The 23,339-nt window shown below is 41.1% G+C and overlaps 1 protein-coding gene across 3 annotated transcripts in view; it reads right to left on the bottom strand.

Moving 5' to 3' along the window:
- MKNK1 (MAPK interacting serine/threonine kinase 1) overlaps nucleotides 1–21,539 on the bottom strand; it is a 43,214-nt gene extending 21,675 nt beyond the window's left edge. Inside the window, exons 1-2 of one of the 3 annotated variants that reach the window (XM_053392543.1) lie at nucleotides 20,986–21,539; nucleotides 8,645–8,741 (exon numbers count right to left, since the gene is read on the bottom strand). The gene's annotated coding sequence lies outside the window, so the exon portion shown is untranslated. Of the gene's footprint in view, nucleotides 1–8,644; nucleotides 8,742–15,348; nucleotides 15,503–16,990; nucleotides 17,228–20,985 lie in introns of those variants that run through there. The other 2 variants (XM_053392545.1, XM_053392544.1) reach the window with 2 other exon arrangements.
- Between the last annotated feature and the right edge of the window lie 1,800 nt (nucleotides 21,540–23,339).

The following is a 23,339-nucleotide window of genomic DNA, read 5'->3' as shown; positions in this document are numbered from 1 at the left end:
CCATCACCCTCACAAATACTAGCAGACTATTTCATCTTCATTTATTTGTAGAAAAACAGAGTAATTAAGCATTATTTGTATGTTTCCAAACAACAAATGCTCAAGGAAAATGCACCATCGTGTATGGGCAGAAATGAAGAGAGAGACTAGAAGCAACAGTGTCAGTCTGACTTCTCTACTGCTTTTGCTAAGACTTCCAAATAAATCCATTCTACAGGGCTGCAATATTGTTCTTTTTTTAAAAAAAATGCAGGTTTTTTTATCCCTACTAACAGCCTCTGAATCTGTACTTACAATGCTACTATGTTGTAGAAACCATGCTAGTGTCTAAAGGTTTCTATTTGCAGAAGGGGAGAGTACTTTCCTGGAATGAAGCAAACTATGTAAATAAAATTAATAGAATCACAGAATTGTAGAGTTGGAAGGGATCCTGAGGATCCTCTAATCCAACCCCCTGCAATGCAGAAATCTCAACCAGATCATGACAGACAGCCATCCAACCTCTGCTTTGAAGCTTCCAAGGAAGGGGAGTCCACCACTTCTCATGGCAGTCTGTTCCACTGTAGAATGGCTCTTAATGTCAGAAAGTTCCTCCTGACGTTTTGCCAGAACCTCCTTCCTTGCAACTTGAATCCATTGGTTTGGGTCCTAGTCTCCAGGCCAGGAGAAAACAAGCTTGCTCCATCCTTCATGTGACAGCCCTTTAGATATTTAAGGATGGCTATCATATCTCCGCTCAGTCTCCTCTTTACCAGGTTAAACATACCCAGTTCCCTCAACTGTTAATGGATGAATTGTCATCCATCAACTCAACAGAAAACATATCATGGTTCGTTTTTTTGTTATTGTTTTATCTTATGTCAACAGTAGCAAATTAAGACCTTATCCAAGCCAGGAAAAAACAACTTAAGATTTCCTGCGCAACAGTACAAATAATTGATTTGTTTTGTCGATTTTACACGGGGTCAGCCAGCATATGCTACCCATTGGCTGGCTAACTTCTCAAGCCAGACTTCTATCAGTTTCTTCCACGTCTGACACACCAGAGGTTAAAGAGTTTTCTTTCACACCAGAAAATAACTGGGCTTGTTGATATCTCCAACTTGTGTTCAGGCAGGCATACAAGAGGTGTTAGTTTGGCAGGTTATTCAGCCTGAGGTATACAATCAGAAATGCATGACATATCCTTGCATGACCTCAGGCTTTCTAAGGATACTTTCTTTGCAAGAATGAAACACACATTGCTCGTTTTAATGTCAATTTGTATGTGTGCATGTGCATACAAATGACCTCTGAAAGTCCTCTTAGCCAATCTACAGTTCACTGTTTTACAAAGGGTGTAGTCTGCTGCAGCAAAAATAAAGAGCCCTATGGCACCTTAAAAATAAACACTCATTACGCTCTAGAACAGCTTTCTTCATGCTGGTGCCTTTCCTATGTAGGGCCTACAAGTCCCATCATTCATGTCCATTGGCCAGGCTCCCTGGAACTGATGGGAGTTATAGTCCAAAACACCTGGAAGACAGCCACTTGGGGAAGGCTGATTTAAAGTCCACTTTAGTAAAACAGTTACAGTTAAAAGCAACCCCACTCATCTACTTTTAATGAGCAAATCTTCTAATGCCCAAGATTGTCAAGAGTGTCTCACAGCAAATCACTTTTTTAATTAACCTTGAGAATAGTTTATATTTGTAAGACATGCTAACATATCTTGTGGACATGCACAAAAACTCAGCCTTGGCATTAATAAACAGCATCCTGGGATAAGCAATACTGCTTGGCTATCTTAAATATATTGTACAAAAGGAAGGTATGGAAATGACGGTTCATCGGTTAACCGCAGCAAGGATGACAGTTTGCCAAAATTGGAAAAAATACTAATTGTCCCTCTTTAGATGTCTGGTTAACAAAGGTTTAGAACTTCACATGCAAGGGAAAGCTGACAAACTTAATTAGAGGTACACAGGGCAGACAAATTGGAAATGTAATTATAGAGAAGCCGAGGCTTTTCGTTCAATATGGGAATAATATAGTGCAGGACTCATCAAATTCATCTACTTTGCTAGGGAAAGTTAAGCAATTTAAATAATTAAGGATTATAAATTCCAACACTAATAAAATTGAATGATGATCACTGTTACTTATTTATTAGTCTGTTTTATAATACTGATATCTATTAGATGTATCAAATTTATGTGCAGAAAAGAGGATGCAGTGGAAATGCTCTATACCAGTCTCTGTCTTTGGTATAAGTGTAATGTAAGCCTCTCTCCACGTATCGGGTGCCCTTCTCCCCTCCATGATCTCGTTGCAGACTTCCTTCAAAGGTTGTATAAGCCCTTCCTTCAAAACTTTATAGTATTTGGAAGTCAATCCATCCGGTCCAGGTGATTTGCCCAACGTCATGTTTTGAATGGCATCTTCTATTTCCTGTGCTGATATCTCCTGGTTCAAAATTGTCTTACTTTCCTGGGAAATCTTTTTCAGCCCATTTTTCTCGAGGAATTGTTGTATGTCTTTATCTTTCTGCGGCCCTTGTGTATACAATTGTCTAAAGTAGCTCTGGAAACAGTTCCTAATTTCCACTGGGTTGCATATGTTCTTTCCATCCACTTCTAAATTTATTACCGTGTTGAGTTTTTGTCTCTTCTTTATTTGCCAAGCCAGTAACTTGCCACATTTATCTGCAGATTCAAAGGTCTTTTGCCTCATTTGTTTAATTTTCCATTCTATTTCTTGGTTCATCAGTTCCATGTATTGTATTTGATACAATTTAATTTCTCTTAAAATCTCTTGTGATTTTGGCTTCAGTCTTAATTTCCTTTCCCCTTCTTTTATCTTTTCCAAGATTTTCTCTTTCCTCTCATTTTGCTTTCTTTTCTTTAATGAATTTTGTTGTATCAAAAACCCTCTCATCACGGCTTTACTTGCGTCCCATACTATTCTTTTTTCTACTTTAGACCTTAAGTTGATTTCAAAATAGTCTTTCAAAGTTTTTTGGGCCTTCTTGCAGATCTCCTCATCTCTAAGTAAAGTGTCATTCATTCTCCATCTGAAGGAGCCAGTTGTTGTTTGCCTCATCACCATCTTTACTGCATTATGGTCGGAGAAAGTTTTTGGGCAGATTTCCACTCTCTTTATGTTCTGCGCCATACTGCTAGTCACCCAAATTTGGTCGATCCTTGTCCATGTCATTTTGGCTTCAGAAAAGAAGGTTCCCTCTCTTTCTAATGGGTGTTTTGTTCTCCAGATGTCTATCAAATCCATATTGTCAGTCATTTCAAAAAAGGTCTTTGGTAGTCTTCCATCTTTTGTTACTACCTGTCTTTGTGCTTTGTCCATATTTGTTGAAACTACTCCATTCATGTCTCCCATCATAATCAGTTTATAATCCATATAGTCCATTAAAGTCTCATGCAACTTCTTAAAAAATTCTGCTTTCCCTTCATTTGGTGCATATATCCCCACTATCAAAAATTCCCACACTCTTAAGCTGTCAATAAAGAGAGATTCTCAGGTTTTAAGTTCCACTTGGTTGCTGAAACTGTCCCAATCCTCTAGAGGGCGTAAAGTCAGTTCCTAAAGTTCAAATTGTTCCCACACTTCCAAAAAGCAAAAGCCCTCCAAGTCCTTTTCTTTGTAAAAGATCCAAATCAATAAAGTCCTGCAAGTAACTTACTATGTAGCCAAATACGATGTTTCAAGTTGAGAGTAGCCAGAGTCTATATATCAGTTACTTTCTAACCTTTTTTGTAGCGACCGTCCTTAGCCGGTTCCTTTCCTCCGGCAGTCCGACCCCCAGGTAGATAAGCAGCGGTAAACAGTTCAATCTCCTTTAAAACAGGCAGGGAATCCCTTTAAAATCTTCTTCCCCCCCTCTCCTGCCTTCTGGGGGGGGAGTTCTTTGCTTGGTGTTGGGTTTCTTAGCTCATAAACTCTCCTGTCAAAAGTTACAGCTTAGCTGTCTTTCGCTTTAATCTTGCTGCAGGACGGAAAGCAGACTTCCTTTTTAATACTTATCCGTCTCGGTGCCCAAATTCCTTAATTTTAGTGTCCAATTTTTAATGCAAATCCAATCCTACTCACGGAAAGTTGCTCTTTTTAAATCCAAAATCCTCGGAAGAAGTCAGCGCTCTCCGCTAATGGCGACGCAGCTTCGCTTCGCAGGCTGGGTGAAAGCGACTCTCAGCACCGCTCCACGCACCCTCCGCTGATCTATAGCCTTTAAAAAGGCTATTTCACAACGTCGGGGGGGGCAAAGGTGCCCGCCGAGTCTCCGGTTCACAGGCTACGCGCCTGTGACTTTTGAGGGTCCTTGCTCCGCCGTGAGCTACGGGACCCGAACCCGCGAAGCAGATCTCTCCCGCCATTCAGCGCTGGCGCTAACCCGGAAGACAGAGACTGAAAAGACCCAACTTAAGAACTACCGACCCATCTCCTTATTAAATGTGGATTACAAAATCTTTGCTGATGTTTTAGCAAAGAGACTGAAAAGAGTTTTGATGGAGGAGATTCATGGAGACCAGGCGGGCTTTCTCCCGAAAAGGCATTTGTCGGACAATGTAAGGAATATAATTGACATTTTGGAAAAGTTGGAAGTGAATATAAACACTAAGGCTGTTTTGATATTTGTGGACGCCGAGAAAGCCTTTGACAATATTTCTTGGAGTTTCATGTTGAAGAACCTCCGGGGGATGGGGGTAGGCCAAGGGTTTGAAAATGGTATAGGTGCAATATATTCTGAACAGAAAGCAAAACTAATTGTAAATAATGTGGTAACAGAAGAGTTTAAGATTGAAAAAGGGACACGACAGGGGTGCCCTATCTCCCCATTACTTTTTATATCGGTCCTGGAGGTTTTGCTTAATATGATCAGGAGGGATCAGTTGGTTAAAGGGATTCAGGTCGGAGCTAAACAATACAAACTGAGAGCATTTGCAGATGACCTAGTACTTACATTGCAAGAGCCAGAAGCTAGTACGAAAAGAGTTTTGGAAATAATTCAAGAGTTTGGTCAATTGGCAGGATTTAAATTGAATAAGTCAAAGACTAAGGTATTGGAGAAAAATTTAACACAGAGGGAAAAAGAAAGGTTTCAGAATGAGACGGGGTTGACTGTGGTTAAAAAAGTGAAATATTTGGGTGTGAACATGACAGCTAAAAATGTGAATTTATTTAAAGATAACTACGAAAAAACTTGGACAGAAGTGAAAAAAGATCTGGAGATCTGGTCAAATCTGAAGCTTTCCTTGTTAGGTCGAATTGCAGTTATAAAAATGAATGTATTGCCAAGAATGTTGTTTCTGTTTCAAGCATTACAAATTATGGACAAAATGGATTGTTTCAAGAAGTGGCAGAAAGATATATCTAAATTTGTCTGGCAGGGCAAGAAGCCCAGAATAAAATTCAAGATATTAACGGATTCAAAGGAAAGAGGGGGGTTTGCCCTGCCAGACTTTAAATTGTACTATGAAGCGGCAGCTTTCTGCTGGCTAAAAGAATGGCTGCTTCTTGAAAACACAGACATTTTGGATTTGGAAGGATTTAACAATATTTTTGGGTGGCATGCATATTTGTGGTATGACAAGGTTAAAGCGCATAAAAGTTTCAAAAATCATATTGTCAGAAAAGCACTATTAAATGTCTGGGTCAGATATAAGGACTTGCTGGAAAATAAGACTCCAAGATGGCTATCACCAATGGAAGCTAAGGCAGTCAAAAAGCTAAATATGGAGTCGAAATGGCCAAGATATTGGGAAATCTTGGAAAAGGAAGGGGACAAATTGAGATTGCAGAGTTTTGAAAAACTAAAAGGGAAGGTGAGAGATTGGTTACATTATCATCAAATAAATGAAGTGTTTAAATTAGACAGTAAAATAGGCTTCCAGGTGGAAAAATCAAAATTAGAGACTGAACTGCTAGAATCCAGGACTAAGAACTTGTCAAAAATGTATGATCTGCTGCTGAAATGGAATACACAAGATGAAATGGTAAAATCAAGTATGATTAAATGGGCTCAGGACATTGGTCATAACATTATGTTCGCTGATTGGGAAAAGTTGTGGACCACCGGGTTGAAGTTTACGGCGTGTAACGCCTTAAGAGAAAATATAATGAAAATGATTTATAGGTGGTACATAACCCCAGTCAAGCTTGCAAAGATCTACCATTTGCCTGATAATAAATGTTGGAAATGTAAAGAAAAGGAAGGTACTTTTTTTCACCTCTGGTGGACGTGCCCGAAGATTAAGGCATTCTGGGAAATGATTTATAATGAACTGAAAAAGGTATTTAAATATACTTTCCCCAAGAAACCAGAGGCCTTTCTCTTGGGTATTGTCGGCCAGGGGGTGTTAAAGACAGATACAATTTTTTTTATGTATGCTACAACAGCAGCTAGAATACTTATTGCAAAGTACTGGAAGACACAGGATCTACCCACACTGGAAGAATGGCAGATGAAGGTGATGGACTACATGGGTTTGGCAGAAATGACGAGCAGAATCCGAGACCAGGGAAGAGAAGCGGCGGAAGAGGAATGGAAGAAGTTTAAGGATTATTTAAAGAAATACTATAAAATTAATGACAGTTAGAATGATGTTGGACTTAAAATAAATGGTTACTATTAGTAATGGTTAAGACAGAGAGAATAAGGATGATTAACATAAACTTATAATAAAATAAGGGAAGATTCGCTGAATAACTGTAAGAACTTGGAATACAGAAACGGGAAGCAAGAGGAAGTCGAGGAAGTAAGGTTTAAGAAATTAGGACATGAAATGGTACTTGTTTTTTTTGTTCTGTTAATGTTTGTTGTTTGTTTTTCTATGTTTTGTTTGTGTTAATATAAAAATTGTTTAATAAAAAATATTATAAAAAAAAAAAAGGAAATGCTCTATACCAGATCATTGGCTGCATTGGAATGGTGCTGGTGATTTTTCTGTTTGTAAAGCATATAAATATATATTTTAAAATAAAAAGAGAGAAATGATGAAAGTTCAGCTTTGTGAAATGACTACGTAATTATGAGGCATTGGCTCAGTCTAAACAACTTCTGTGATACAAATGCAGAGACAGGGGAGGGCTGTAGCTTATCTGCTTTGCAGGAAGTCCCAGGCTCAATCCCTGTCATCTCCATGTGGGGCTGGGAAAGACATCTGCCAGGAACCCAGGAGAGCCCCTGCTAGTCAGTGTAGACAGAAGTGAACTAGATTGTCCTATTATCTGTTTCATTAAAAGGTGCCTTTTTATGTTTTCAAACTAGATTTATTGATTAATTAATGACATTTGGATTTTCAGTTTGAACAGTTGTTTGGGGGTAACGTTCAACTAAATGTGTTTTAATACAACTACAAGCTTTGTTTGGTCACCTCGAACAAATCATGAGAACTTTGGAGCAGAAAAGAGAAGAGACTTGTAATTTTGGAAACATCAGAATGAAGAGACTTTGAAGCCCTGCTAGCCTGCTAGCCTCTTGCAGCCCAATTTGACAAACTTCAAGAAGATTTCTCCCTTCTAGTTTTTATTGAAAGCGAGCAGATTTCTGTCCATTCATGGTACAACAACCGTGGGTTCCAGTGCCACTAGCAACAGTGTGCACTGAAATCAACATTGATGTGCCTTCTAAATCTGGGCCTTCCACTTATCAGCAATGGGTCTTAGGCCTTCATTTTTGAAACAGTATTTAGCTCTGGTATATAATCTGACAAGAAAACAAATATTAAAGGCAGCATTTCTCAAGATGAATAGCAGATGTATTAAAGTATTAAAATGATGTATTTGCAGGAAAGTGTTCTATTTATTTAAGAAGGTCAAAATGTTTAGCAATATTTATATTTAATTAACTGGCTAAAAAAAGCTATGAGCAATCTAGACTGCACTGTCCAATAAGATACCGATATTTAGGGAGTAAAACAAAGAATTGGAAAACTGTAAACTTCAAATTCATTGAAGAAGTTCAAAGTCCCCCATGATATGCTTGCAGAAAAACTGGTTAAATGTGGGTTGGATGAGGTAACTGTTAGGTGGATTTGTAGCTGATTGACTGAATGAACCCAAGGAGTGCTCATTAATGGTTCCTCGTCTTCCTGGAAATAGGTGACGGGCGGGGTGCCACTGGGTTCTGTCCTGGGCCCACAGTTTTTCAATGTTTTTTATAAACAACCTGTATGAAGGATTTGAGGAACCAGAAAGGAGAACTAAACATCAGGAAGAGCTTTCTAACAGCAAGAGCTGTCTGGCCGTGGAACGGACTCCCCCAGGAGATGGTGGACACTACTTACTTGGAGGTTTTTAAGCAGAGGTTGGGTGGCCATCTGTCATGGATGCTTTAGTTGAGATTCCTGCATTGCAGGGGGTTGGACTAGATGACCCTTGGTGTCCCTTCCAACTCTACAATTCTAATAATCTATGAATTATTGCTTAACTGCTAATGCTCAGTTAAGTAGGCCACCCGTAGATACGTAGCTAGCCTATATTTATCCATATAGATAAGCAAGTCTACAACCGTCAGAGCAAAGGGTATCTTGCCACCCACCTGCTCAGTAGGCAACCATGGATAATTTTGTCCTTTTGAGTATTCTAAGGACAAGTGTACCACAGGGATAAATATAAGCACAGCAGTTTAATATTCAAAGCAAGATACCTGGTTTATGCTGGATTGGTTTTGCTGAAAAGATGGTTGGTGTAGCCAGGCAACACGTTTCACCCACAAGCGAGCTCAGTGAAGGTTGGCTTTGTGACTGAAAGTAACAAAACCCTATTTAGTTTTGCAGGTTAGCGCCTAGAAAATACCCACTATGCACTATACAGTACAGGGAGATGTAACAAAAGGCAAACCCTCAGCAACAGAGGTTACCCATTTGCACATACAAAAGAAAGCTTATCCCTTATTTGCAGCTGCAGAATTAATACATGCATATACACACTAAGCAAACTCAGAAGACAGAATTAACACTTCTCTCTTGATGCCCAATCATTTGCATTTGTGCATATTCCTTACTCCTCCCCTTTGTTTTCCCCATTGTGTATCTTAAGCCAAATTCCTAGGAGAGAAGTATCTGTTTTTCCACAAGAAACTCTGCATGGCACTATAAATAAAATAAATAGGGCAACTGGAGACATTTACTACCTCCTAGTCCTAGTTCTAATCCAGCTTCTTAATAAACTAGTTCACCAGAGGCACATTTGCCAAAGTTGCATGTTTCCAGGAGGGCAAACTGAACTCAGGGAAGGCTCATTAATTGGGAACACTAACTCCTAGCAGTCCATTAAAGAGACTCTTCATTTGGTGAAGATTATATAAGGGCATGGGGTGGATAATGTTTATGGGGGTAGCACTCAGGGTTTCCCCAAGGACAGAAAGTAAATGATGCCATTTGATCTTGACTGGGCAGACTTTATGTTCTGAGAAGTAAACCTTTCCATTCTCTCTCTGTTTCTCAATTCCCTAAAGCAGAGTACTTCTCATGAACAACTGTGCACTGCAACTACAATTCTCAAGCAAGCTGCGGGTTCCTGCAGACAAAAAACTCATACTTCCCCATACACATGCGGTTCACAGCAGATTGCAGAACTAGATGTGCATATGCATGCCACGCAGTCTTGCACGCCCACAGAATTTAGTTTTCAACAAAAGAGCCATCTTTCTGTTGGTATGGTTCTGAAGTCTGTTTGCAGTGCTCAGTAACATTCAAGAGCTGCTGACTATATTTTCTAGTAGTCAGATGCCCACCCCCAAAACAAGAAGGATAATGCATTATGTGAAATAGTAAGAATGGAAGAATTGTGCCAAATATCGCAAATTACACACATTTGCTTAATTTATATATGCTGATTTTGATTTTGTAGAACTTGAGATCTCTTGGTGCAGGGAATACACTCAGGCAAAAGGGATCTCTGGGCAGACTAAGTAGTGACTCTGCTGTCTTCACAAAACACAGAGAAACACAAGGCAATCATTCCAAAGCCGACCCCTGGATAAGCCAAGATTTATGGAACAAACAAAGGGCATATTCAAGCACTCTTCTGCATGTTTTAAAAAAGCACAATTGTTCTCAGCATGTAATGCACAATCAATACTACTAGAAAAAGACAACCACTTGTACTTTTGCCTGTAAGAATCTCACAACTTAGCAGGTTCTGCACCAATTTTGTAAGTTAAGTTCCTCTTGTCTCCTGAGCACAGGTCCAGAGGAACCATCACCAGCACACTTGGAACTGAGTTCTGCTCCTCACCGATCCCAATCTACCCTGCCCCACCTATTTATTAAACAGACTTTTAAAAGGTGCCTGCCTTCAAAAAGCACAGTCCTTTGGATGGCTTTTCAAACTGCGTTGTTGCACTAGTGCTATGAGTTTGGTTAGTTTCTTAACAGACAGTATATTTGCAATGCAGTTTCAATGAACCTGGGATCTTCTGCATGCCAAGCCATGTTCTTTGCTACTGAGCTATGGATGATGACTCCAAGGATTGCTTCATTAGGAGCAGCAAAAGATGAAAACATAGCTCAAGACAGACAGACTAGACTATTCATGTTTATAAAGAGAATAATGTCATTGAGAAGTGGACACCATATTCCCCCCCCCCATCTCAAATTTCTAATGGGAGAGTGCACACACAGCAAAGATGAGTGATACTACAGGTCAAATGCAACAACTTTCTTAAACAGATTTAAAAAGTTATTTTCCTCCCCTACATTTAGTGTATATAGCATGTGAATCAACATTTTACAATTTCCCCAAGCGAGAACAGTTATTTCAGACATTAAGGGATCTACGAATAAGCTTCCCAATCTCATTTCAAATACTTGGGGTTTGTCTCCTTACCTAATATAATGATGGAATTTTTCTAGGGAAAGTGTGTTTTGATTATACGCATTTGTAGGCATCTCTTTTCTCAAGAGAACCCACAAATTATTTGGCAACGTGACATTAAATTTGTTATATCTTGTTATATATATGTCACATTCTCTTCCTCCTCATCTACCCTCCAAGCCACCGTTCACTCATACATGTATCATATTTAATCACTACAATCCCTGATTGAAGATTTACTCACCAGCATGAACCATTTTTCTTTGCACACATTGTCCCGAAAACCAAAAAGACTAATTCCCAGGGAAGTTTAGTCCAAGAATGACAGTCTGAATTTGCCATGTAGTCAACAAAAAGAAGCTCCTAGCCCGCCTCTCACACCACATATACCTTTGAGTGAAAGGAAAAGAGAGTGACAGAGTCTACAACTGCAAAACTTCACACTGCCTGGAGATTTGTGTTCAACATAAGGAATGAGCTATTTAGTTTATAAACCTCGTTTTAGATTTACTATATATCCTCCCAGTAAGGGTGGAGTACAAACTGACAACATGCTCCTAGAAATAAACAGAAATAAAGCAACAACAACAACAAAATCAAGAAAAATGCAGCATGTCAGTAGGAACAAAGTAGACCAATACAACAAAATTCACAAAAACAAGCTGGGTTACTTTTGTATTCTTAGTACGAAAACAAATGCAATGTAAGAAGCCTCAGAGAGATAACAGTGAAAGTGAATGAATATATTTATTTCTATAGAGAGAGCCTAGAACTGTGACTGGGCGGAGTCACCAACTATTATTTAATAGAAGCAGTCTATCTGTTTAATGCATTTGCTTCCATACAGTCTTAGCTAATAAATATATATATTGTGCTTATTATTTTATAATTATTGACAGCTTTGTCTGTTGAGATTTAAGAGTGAAGCTTTTATAAAAGTTACATTGGGCAAGATCCAATGTTGTGCAAATGGATTTTTTCCCTCCTCCTCCCAGAAGACTCCCAAGTGCTCTCCAAATATCCTGTGGAGGGTTAGGAAGAAAATGACTCTGAAAGGTCCACTCTTTGAAACTAAGGACCAAACAGAAGGCCTGCAAGGATTTGCTTCCTCCCTTCCTTCTTCTCTCTCTCTCTCTCTCTCTCTCAAGTAAGCAAGGAGGGAGGAAATAAAAATGATAGGTTGGGGGCAGGGTAAAAAAGTGCTCTACACTACCCAATAAAATCTCCCTAACTTCTGAGAAGAACAAAGCTTGTCTTCCCTGAAACTCTATTGGACTCCTCCTGCGATTGTGTGAGTCATTCTCTCAGGGGCAAGTTCACCTTTTCTTAGCTGCTCACCCTGTTGCATACAATGCAAAATGGAACCAGTACTTCCAGTACTTGCATCTAAAGTGCAGCCACTGATTATCTACGCCTCTTCTTGGAAAAGCTGCCTCTGCCATCAGGCTCAGAGTTACCCTGCTGCAAGGCATTTTGGTCAACGTATCTGACTGTCTGGCAATTTGAAAAGCGTTTTGTGGATTATTCCCCAATTATCAAACCTATGGAAGAGATAAGCAGATTGGATATTGGGATACAAGTCCCATCCACACAATTAAAACAATATCATACCCCTTTAAACAGTCAAGGCTTTCCCCAATGACTCCTCAGAACTGAAGCTTGTTACGGGTGCTGTGAGGTGTTAGGAAGCCCCATTTCCCCTCACAGGCCTACAATTCCCAGCATTCCCCAGAAAGAGAGATTGACTGTTAAATCACTCTAGGAACAAGTTTGGTGAGGGAAATAGGGAACTCCCAACACCCTTAACAAACTACTGTTCCCAGGATCCTTTAGGGGAAGCTATGACTGCTCATGATACTGCTTTAAATGTATGGTGCTGATGGAGACACAGTGTAGCACTAAGATGGTATAAGTTTCAAGAGTCTAGAATTGAGAATTGTAGCTAATGAAAAGATAAATATGACTCAGCAATGTACTGTAGTGCCACTGCAAAGAAAAGCAATGCCATGTTGGATTGCAATGATACGGTACTATGTATGACGCTGGAATTTAGGTATTTTGCATTGGCAAGGCAACGGCAAGAGGAGTACATTCAGTTCTGGTCAACATGCTTAAAGATATGAAGCAGCTGGATGTAAGAATAACAAACATGAAAAATTAAGACATGCAGAGAACTACCAAAAGAGCTAAGAATGGAGAAAATACAACTAAGAGTCTTCAGAAGCATTTTTTGCCTTGAGAAGCGTGGGAATTGGTTTTATTGGTTAAAGCAGATGACAAGAAAGAATGTGCTCAAACTGCATCCAAAGATTTAGGCAGGGTATTAGGAACAACTTTCTAAATGTAGGAATGCTGGAGCACAGCAACAGGCTGCATTATTTATGCTGCAATCCAAACTCCTTTTGCACTGGGCTAGAGGGCAGGGAAAGAGGATTTGGATTGGGTGAATGTTCCCCACTCTGTCCACCAAACAGGCGGATGGAAGGACCACTATCAGAATACCCCACTGGTGCTAGCCTGCAAGAACCCTCAAACCAGGACATTCTGGGAGCAGGGAGGGAAAAGAGCTGAGCTAGGATCTTCTGGATCTGAACCCAGTTCCACTGCAGTCACTCTGCAGTGATTTGCCTGCTGCCACTGCCTTTCGGCAGCACGAGCAATGGGGCTGCAAATGCAGAACTGCCTCCGTTGCTGCCTATCCAGGGTTTGGACTGTCTTGCCAGTTATTAATTATATTTATAGGGTGCCTTTTAGCCATTGCATCTGCCTATGGAATCCAGAATAAAAAGATTTTTAAAAAGAATTCTTAGTGGATTTTCCAACATGGGTGGTTTTTAAAGCATGTTATAGACAGATTCAGTACTCAGAATAGAAGCATTGAACAATGGCTCACTAAGGAGGTAGTCCATCCCTGCAGATGTTAACTTGAAGCCCTTTGGGGGGGGGGAGAGACAGGTTTGGTTAGGAACCCAATTTCTAAACCTCCGCAATATGTTAGGATTCTTCCAACTTTGGAGACCTCATTTCTAGAAAGATGAAATAGTCAGCGGCATGTTTAAGACAAAACCTCCTCCTAAAGCCATATCATAGCTATTTTTAAATATACAGTATATACATTATTGGACATGAATGTATCAAGAAATCTAGACTCCCTTTGGGAGGAAGTGCAGCATACACATTTAATTAATTAATTAACAGCTCATGAACATGAAGAATTAATCAGAGGCTCTTCACATTTTACCTCAACAGAACAAGCGAAGATCTTCCATTCCAAAATATTATTGTGACCCATCATGTGTGGAAAGACTGAAAGTAGCAAAATTATCCCTGACCTGCAAAACAGGCACAATATTGCTGAGATTCTCAGAGTTCTGTACACCATCTCTTTATGTGACAATCACAGAACTTGAAAGTCGATCCACAAGCCATTTTAAAGTAACACTTGCCACCTACCTGATTTAAATGTTCAAACTACAAAGGGTAATAACCTCTCATGAGAGGCACTGACAGGATCTCATCAGAACCCACTCAAGACTGACTTAAAATATGAGATGGGTTGCATCATAAGATCAGAAATAACTGGTTTATTGTTACAGAGCAAATAGAGGTAGCCAAATTTATACAAGATAAGGTCTATACTTGAATCATTAAGATGTCCACAGCATATGTTTCACTCCCAGCACTTTATCATTATACTACCTTTGAGTCCCCATTAACCCTCTAAACACATTAAAATCCCAGGCCTAAAAAAAGAAAATCCAGTCCTGGGGGTAAGAGAAGTCTTCTATGCAATCCTTCTGAAATTAATTAGGACTGTTTTAACACAAGCTTTTTTTTTTTAACTATGCTTTAAGGTTCTTCCTTATTTATTTATTTATTTATTTATTTATTTATTTATTTATTTAAATATCCCACCCTTCCTCCCCAAAGGAGTCCAAGGCAGCAAACAGATACACAAGTTCAAAACAAAAACAAATACTTTGCCCTTCAATATCAATAATCCTGTGCATGTTCACTCTGAAGTAAATCCCACTATGTTCAATGGAGCTTAGTACTTGAAAAGGCATTGCCCCCAAATAAGGATTCGAGTATGCACCCTAGAAAATAAGAATATCCCACAATATCTGTCAACATTAGTTGGCCATGTAGTCAGTGCTGGATTTACATATAAGCTAAACAAGCTATAGCTTAGGGCCCCACTCTCTTGGGAGGCCCCAAAAAATTGAAAGAAAAAAACACCTGGATGTACATTTCCAAAATATAAGATAAAAAACAAATAAAATAAAACCTACATACAGCAACAGTGTTATGTGTTGTGTAGGCTCCTATGATGTAAGTAATGGGCCCCACCCATATCACTGGTTTGCTCATTTCTATATCAATTACTTTGATAAAATACATATTTTGTTATGTGCAAATGGCTTTAGGTACCTATTAGGTCCATAAATTACCATATACCATATAATCAACACAAAAAACAGTGGCAATTTGTTGTTGACAAAGGACAGCTGGACATATAAAGGGCCCCATTACCTTCAGTAGCTTAGGGCCTCTTCAAACCTAAATCCGGCCCTGTGTGTAGTGCAGAACAAATGCACAACTACAAGGAGCTGTGCCATTTCCAGGACCATATACTGAACTATCTCCAAGAAAGTCTACTGTAGTTTCATTGACAAGAAAAGGAGGGCCTTGACTACATCAATTGATGCGTTATTTTCAGGCAATGGACGAGATGTTATTGCATGTCAGGCAATTTTTTTCTGTTTAAGAAATACACAGAGGGCCTGGTATTAGTAGTAGTAATAAATACATGCATACGAAGTATAAAACAGCATTTGAATGTAAACATAGGAATGCACAGCATCACCACTATTCGGAAGGTGAAAAAAATTATAACCCCAGCAAAGGCACTGAATGATTGTGTAAAGAGATTGTGTGAATTGGAAGTTAATCTCCACAGGACTATTTTCTCAAAGAACAAAACAAAACCCCAAGATCTGTTGAATCCAATTTTCATAGAGTCTCCATTCAGAGAAATGAGCAGGTGAACTCCTATGAGAGCAGGATGGAAAATATGTGGCTCTCCAGATGTTGTTGTGGACTCCACCAGCCCCACCAGCATTGTAAATGGTCTGGCGTGATGGGAATTATAGTCCAACATTTGGAGTACTGCAGGTTCCCTATCACTGTCCTAAGGAGAGGACACATCTACAGCTGCTAGCTGTAGCAATATACAGGGAAGGCCAACACTTACTTTCACATTTTCCTGGCAAGATTTCAGAAGCAACAGATTGCAGAACTAGAGGGACCATGATGTAACCCAGTGAGGCAATTCTTACATCCTAAACTTTGAGGGCAAAGGAACCATGACTTAGTGCTCCCAATACCTGTGTGCAGGGTGCTTCAGCTCTGCTCCTAGGCTGCAACAACCCTAGGCTGCAACAAAGCTTACATACAACCCTTGACAAATTCCTGTACTCCCAGAAGAGCACTACAAAGCAGACTCTGCGGGCTAGGAAAGAGTTTCTGTAAAAAGCTCAAATTTCTTAATCTCTCAGCTCAATGTGTTAGTCCACTAAATAGATACTCTTTTATCTCCTTGTACCTTATCTAGTATTATTCAGCTTAGCGCAGGCACACTAACAGCCGCCTACAAAACCGAACCTCAAATCTCATTGTGAGTTTGACAAGTTGGAAATGACTTGTCTTCCTGATGCCTCGAGTTCGAAAGACCTTCCAGCTCCTGCATTAACTTACAACTCATATAGGGAAGTCATACATTCTACCACTCCAAAAGGAAACTGGGGACGTGGAGTGCACTGCTAACCACAAAACCAACATGGTGAGAAGGAGGAGGGGAAAGGAGCACCTCTATTCTATCCAATTACTCCTCCTATTTGTTGTGCCACTTTACGTATCTCCTCATCAGGGAGGACGCCTCCCCTCCCACTTTCCCCATTCCTGGAAGAAAGAAAGAAAACAACCATCTGCTCTATGGACCGTCCCTATCCCTGCGCCCACCCTGTTTCCCACGCTCATCCCCGGGGAGGTCCAGAAAGTACTTTCTGGCAGAGCTCAGGTGAAATCCCCAAGACACAGGAGCATCACTGCAGAACGCCTCTGAGCATGTGAAGAGTTCCTTTTCTCCACCAATAACGAGCGGCTCTTAACTCACCCATCCCTTCGGGCTCAGAAGCTGGGACGCCCCCCGAGGGAAAGGCTTCCCCCCAGCAGCCTTCCCTCCGCCGGCGCCGGCCGCTCCTCCGAAGCGAGCGCTTCCCCGCTCCGCCCGCCTCCGCGCTTGCCACGCCGCGGCCCTCTCCCGCCCCGTCGGACGGGGCTCCCGCTTAGCCACGGGGAGGAAGGGAAAGCGAGGGAGCGCGGAGAAGCTCGCCGGCCAGCTGCCGCCCCTCAAGGGTTAAAGACTTTAAAAGGCCGGGCCAGCGCATGCCCAAGGAATGCCCTGCCGGTCGCGGGAGGAAACAGCGCACGCGCGCAAGGGAAGGCCGGGTGGGGAGAAGTCTGTGCACATGCGCAAAACATTCCGAAATGGGCTGGCTCCCTTTTATTGTGTGGGGTTTTTTCTCTCTCGATTCCGGATGGCAGACGCAATAGGAAGGCTGCGTTGCGTTGGGAGAGCAGGCGAGCTCTCCATGGCAGCGGGGATGCCAGTAACCCGGCTTCGGCAGTTGGTTATTCATAGTCCAAAAGATGTTATACATAAACACTGATCCCACGCACCCAAATTTGGATCCCCGCTTACTGCTCAAGCTCTGGCCTGTGAAGTCATGGGAGAGCTAAAAATTAGTTCAAAGGCTATGCTTAATTGTCATGACAAAAACCATACCCGTGCAGAAGTATCCAGAAACCGCCTAAATCAGGGGATTTGGGCATCTGGGGTGTGGCTAAGAAGGCCAGTGCAAATGGTCTAGGAATTGTCTCTTGAGCAAGCCATGAGCTTAATTAAGGTACCGTAAACCCATTGCAAAGAGTAACGGAACAGAGCATGGCAAAAGTTGGGACCATGAGGTATTGCATTGCATTACAGGCCAGAGTTGAACTCTGTGACCCTTGTGGTACCTTCCAACTCTACAGTTCTGTTATGTACTAAGCTTGGTTTCTAGAATAATAGGCAAGTAGGATCCTAAAATGCAACAACGGATTGGCTTGCAGGAAAAGACCAATCAGGCTCCAGGAGGAAGTTAATCAGCCTATTAGGCTGGTAGGGTTGTAGAATGCAACAACTGATTGGCCTGCAGGAAAAGACCAATCAGGCTCCAGGAGGGAAGCAGACTCAGCCAATCAGACGGGACTCATTGTGTAAATAATGTATATAAAAGCCTGAGGTTTGGGGGGCAATTCAATCACTGTTTTCCAAGCTGCTATAAAGAGCATGAAAGCACTACAGGACTCGGAGTATATGTCAAGTTCTATGATCCTACCTTTGAAAATGTGATTATCTTAGATGTGAAATGACATCCATTCCAGTTATGAGTCAAGACCACAAACTTTTACACCCACAACCTCACCCTTGAAAATTTATCATACCATGCTCATGCTACTTTTTCCCCCTCCAAAAAGCAATATGTGCTATATGTATGCCCCTCAGCAACGTTTCGTTTTCATATTGCTGACAGCTTGCATTTTGAAAATTTCTTCACCTCCCTGCTTACTTTCTCTTCTCTTCTTGATTCACTTAATCAAGGTTGATACATTGCATAACACATTGATTTCTTAGAGATTTGCAAGCCAGGAAGAAGAAGAAAATCAGCAAGGGGCTCCAGGATTTCAGCTGCCTACCAGCCTATCATGCAAATGGAAGTTTTCACTATTGGTTTTTGTCCTCAGGAAATTTTGTCTTCAACCAAGTCTCCCTATAAGCAATTTTTGTTTTCCAGTGGGCAAGACTAACAACTAGCAGAGTGGGATGTAATGTAATGTAACACTTTGTGCTACTGCAACTTAGGGGGGGCGGTCAGGATGCTAACAGGTTAAGCCTTGATCTGAATAAACAGTGAAATATACACTGCAAGTTTTTGTTATTGGAAGGACTTTACTTGGGTGGATATGTTATTGTACTTTCTTTCAAAGCGAGACTCTGATCATAGCTGTCAACTTACAGATTTGAAAATAAGGGACCAGCAGCCAAAATAAGGGATTTTAGACAACCAGTTAAAAGGGACCAGATAATTTTGGAGAGCAGCGCCGGTTTTTAGCCCTTTGTTTCCAGAGGTTGCTGCTCAAGACACCAGCCAATGAAACACTGCAATTAAATAACTACAAGCAGCAACCACTTTTCACGCAAAATGAAGTCCAAGCTACGAAGATGCTGCTGCAGTTCTGTATCTTTTCTCTCGTGCTCCATCTGCAGCTCTCAATTCGATCAGGTGGGGCGGGAGGAGGGTGGGGAATAGTGCCCGAAGTAAACCACAGATCAGACCATCTATGCTAGTCTACCACTACAAATCTATGGGAGAAGCGCCTGCGGTCCTTCCCTTGTAGCCCTTGGAACACCTGCCCGTGCCTCTGCCTCCTCCTCTCTCTGAACTACTTTCTCTATGGTTGCCCTCACTCTCCTCTCAAGGCTTCTCAACAATTCATAGACCATGCCCATCTCATTCGGGTCCTCCGGCGGCACAGCCACAGTATGGCCTAGCGGGAGCGGTGGTGACGAGCAGAGGAGAGGCCCTAGGCAGAGACGCCCAGTTCGGCAGCCGCGAGGAAGATGGTGGTGGAGGCTCCCACCAGTCCCGGCGGGGAGGGGTTCTCGGGGGCCAAGGCTGGTGATAGGAGGCCGGATGGGGGCGGGCCGGGGAGCCAAGCAACACAGTTGGAGCTTCCCTCCTCCCTGGCCGGCAGGGAGGGAGGAAGAGGAGCTGCTTCCTTTGAAACCCGGGAAATTTAAGAGACATCCATCAATAAGGGACAGCAGCGGGACATGGCACTGGGATAAGGGACTGTCCCTCCAAATAAGGGACGCTTGACAGCTATGACTCTGATGCTACAGTTTGTCATGCTTTACTCAAGGATAGTTGAAATTTTCTTGACTTCCAGCAGGAGAGACCTTGAGACAAACTGTTAACATCCCCTCCTTCCCTACCTCTTCCCCTAAGTGCCAGTCGACTGACTTTTACCTTGATGCCTAGAGGGAAACCTGTGTGCATCTAAATGCTGTCCAAGAAAAGGCAACAAATCAGTACATCAAAATATGAGCATAGCCTGGTGGGGACAGGGGGCAGCTGCCCCCCATTAAGGAAATAAATAAAAATACCCTTTTTTAGGTTCTGTCCCCGTCCCCAACATAAATCCTGGCTATGCCCATGACACAGTTGCATCCATTTTGTTTCTGACCACAATTAAGTAATAGTGATAGCAGACTAACCCAGCCAAGTGCTTGAGTGGAGTTAAGCAATCAAGGCTAGGAGGTTGTACCAAGAAAAAGCCCATGGTATATTAAACCTCACAGGACCTCTTGTTTGTTTGGGATTTAACAGTGTTATTTATTACTGTAGGAGACTGTGATTCTCTCCTGATTTGAAGCCAGCTTACCTAGTGCTAGGCTTCATTCTGGATCATGTGAGGAAGCAAAATGGATATCCTGGCACCAAAAATTCTGAATCATTTTTATTGATTTTTCCAATTTTTTACCAAATCAGCCACATTAAAACAAATTTAATACAAATTTCCCAGAAAGTGTTTTCCCATGTTCCATTCTTGATATGTCCGAAGGTTCTTCTTGTTGCTGCCCTAGTTATTTCTAATTCACATTCCATCCCTTACAATTAACCTTATATTACAATAGTGTTTTTTAAAAAAAACGTATTATCCTTAACCACCAGCTATCCACTTGCCAATTCCTGCATGTACAATATTGAACATTTACAATATCTACAAGTGAGGTTAGTCAACTAATTATCATTAATTATCCGTTTGGAAATTATCATTTCTAAAATAATTTCTTTTCCTTCATTCTGCTTGTATGAAAGCCTAATAGTTCACATTCACTAGATGTTTCCCTCTTCTTAATAGTACAGTCCACACCAAAGATTCCAAATTTGAATCCTGCATTTCATCTTGTTATAACCCATTCCTCTCTTTTGGCAAGCCCTGTAACCACAGAGCATATTCTGCCCATTTATCTCCTCCTAATAACAATAACTTTGAACTTACTGTAGTGAAATAATATACAAGGGTATCTTCACTGGAAAAGCATCACATCCCAAGGACCTGCAGCAAGTGCTTACTCACTGTGTCAGCTTTCCCAGAGCACCTGGGAAAGGAATAACCATCCAGCTTAGCCAGATGTAACTTGATTCCAGTTAGGAGTAAGGGGTTTATAAATAAGCTCCCTCTAATTTGACTAGAAATAAGACTGGTATGCTGTCTTCAACTTTGTTTGCTGTGTCACAACCCCTGACTGCTGTAGAATTCCTTTTTTTCAATTCACTCTCTGAAATATACACACGTATCACTCTTGGAAAATGACCCAAAGCCTGTCTTGATCCAAGGAAAGATAGCATCTCTTCCAGCAGGGTGTATGTGATCACTTCCAGATCACTTCCAGAAATAGCTACTATGAACTAAAGAGGAAGAAATGTAATCGACAGACTTGTGACTCTAGTGTCAAGATCCTGTGTAATAAATCGCTTGATACTATATGTGTTCTTACTTTATTTGACACAAAGACAGCTGGCTTTGCTGAAGGCAGTAACCAATTCTAAAGTGGCTTTCCAATCAATGTGGGGTTTTTTAAACTTTTTTAAAAAAGGAGGAAATCCAAGCCTGTGTTATGATCCTTGGTGAGCTATGATCTCACTAGCTCTATTGACTTAAATCCTCATATTACGAAGGAAATCTGAAGTCCATCATGAGTGTTTACCTAAGGAGGAAGCAAGAATGTGCCTCTTGTTTCATTGCAACTAACGCCAAGAAAAGATGTAAGGTTGCACCCAACATTAGCTCTACTCAAGGAAGCACAGTGAAATAAATGGCATTGACTCACTTAGGTCCATTGATTTCAATGGGTCTAATCTGAAAAGAACTTAGTTGGCTATAACCCATAAATTGCACAAGAGTTCCCTTTCCCCTTTCCCCATTCCCCTCCCCACAAATCTGCTCTGGAATCCCTTAATGGTGAGGAGGAGAGGTAGAAGCAGCCTAACTGTGCAGGAGGATGCCTGGCCATTCTAAGGTATCTCGTCCATGGGCAAAAATGAGCCATAGTTTTATGGATTGTGACCATTATTCAGCCAGATCAGAGCAAGTCAGACCTCTCTGAGGATTGATTGTTCTTTACCTCATGGACTGGTCCTGGGCAAACTTTCTGAAAAGGTCTGCAGTATTTTCCAAAAGCCATCCGTGTAACCACTCCATTTTAGCCATGAACAGCCACTATCAGACGCATGTGTGTACATGTACACACAAATGCTCAAAAGCTGATTCCAAGAATTACAGTATTAAGAAACTTTAGACTGATTTTATATTTTGCGGCATTAATCTAGCATAGTTCTGATGTTAAAAACATTTCCTTATTGCGATCTTAATATAACACATTAGAAAAAGTAGTAATAGGGAAATAGTGCTTAATGCTGTCCACAACCAGTCACCTGCAGTCTAAAAGGAACCTTCTGCAAGTCTCAAGTTGTTGTATTGTGTATCCAAAAGACTAAAGGCACAAAGCAGTGCTACTTAAGTTCCATACATTCATTGCATATGGTGGCCCAGGTTTTAAATTGGCTGCTTAAACTGACACTGTTATTTACAGTATTATCCAGGTGTGGTGATGCCAGAGGGTGAAAGCGCTCAAGAAATTGCAAAGAAACAGAAACACATGATTCGGAGCCAGCCTAAATGAACGCTGAAAGTTTTTTGAAAGGTGCGGCGTAAAGCTTCATATGCAGAGTTTAGCAGAAAACACTCTAAGGCAGTCTTCTGCCGTGATTTGACCTGTGCAACAGTGTTTTCCCCACTCAGCATAGAGCTCCCCAACCTGCAATAGCGCATTTCTCCCTAAAACATTTCCAACTGACTCCACCAGAGAGAAAGTGGCAATTGCCCTTTTTTATTTGAAGAAGGGTGTGGACAAAGGTGGGGTGTTGCTAAAGTGACCTGGTTAAAGGCAGAAGAGAGGAAGTTAAACGGGAAGTGGATGATGCTGAGGCAGGAGTGGAAGCACAAAAAAATGTGAAGCAGGGTCTGTTGTGTAAGCACATCCTGCAAACAACAGAATGTGCTCACTCCCAGACTCTTACCTAGCTTTATGAATGGAGTGGCATGCAGTTAGATAAGAAAATTCGGAAGGAGGAAGCATTCGGAGCTTTAGAAGACAAGGTACAGAAAAACGTTTCTCAGACACAGGAATTTATTGGGACAAAAATAGAAATATATGGTTATGTATATGGTTATATAATGTATAGTCCCAAATAAGTTCTGCTGGTGTCAAAGAATGAGAGAGACACAAGGAATCATATAGGCTAGGTGTGGGCAGATTTCAGGCTTTGGGGAATCTACTTTGGGTTTTTCCA

Source organism: Podarcis raffonei, chromosome 6, assembly GCF_027172205.1.
Source record: "Podarcis raffonei isolate rPodRaf1 chromosome 6, rPodRaf1.pri, whole genome shotgun sequence".
In the NCBI taxonomy this organism is placed as follows: Eukaryota; Metazoa; Chordata; class Lepidosauria; order Squamata; family Lacertidae; genus Podarcis; species Podarcis raffonei.
Note: the sequence above shows the minus strand (reverse complement) of the source record. Positions and strands in the feature narration are given on the sequence as shown.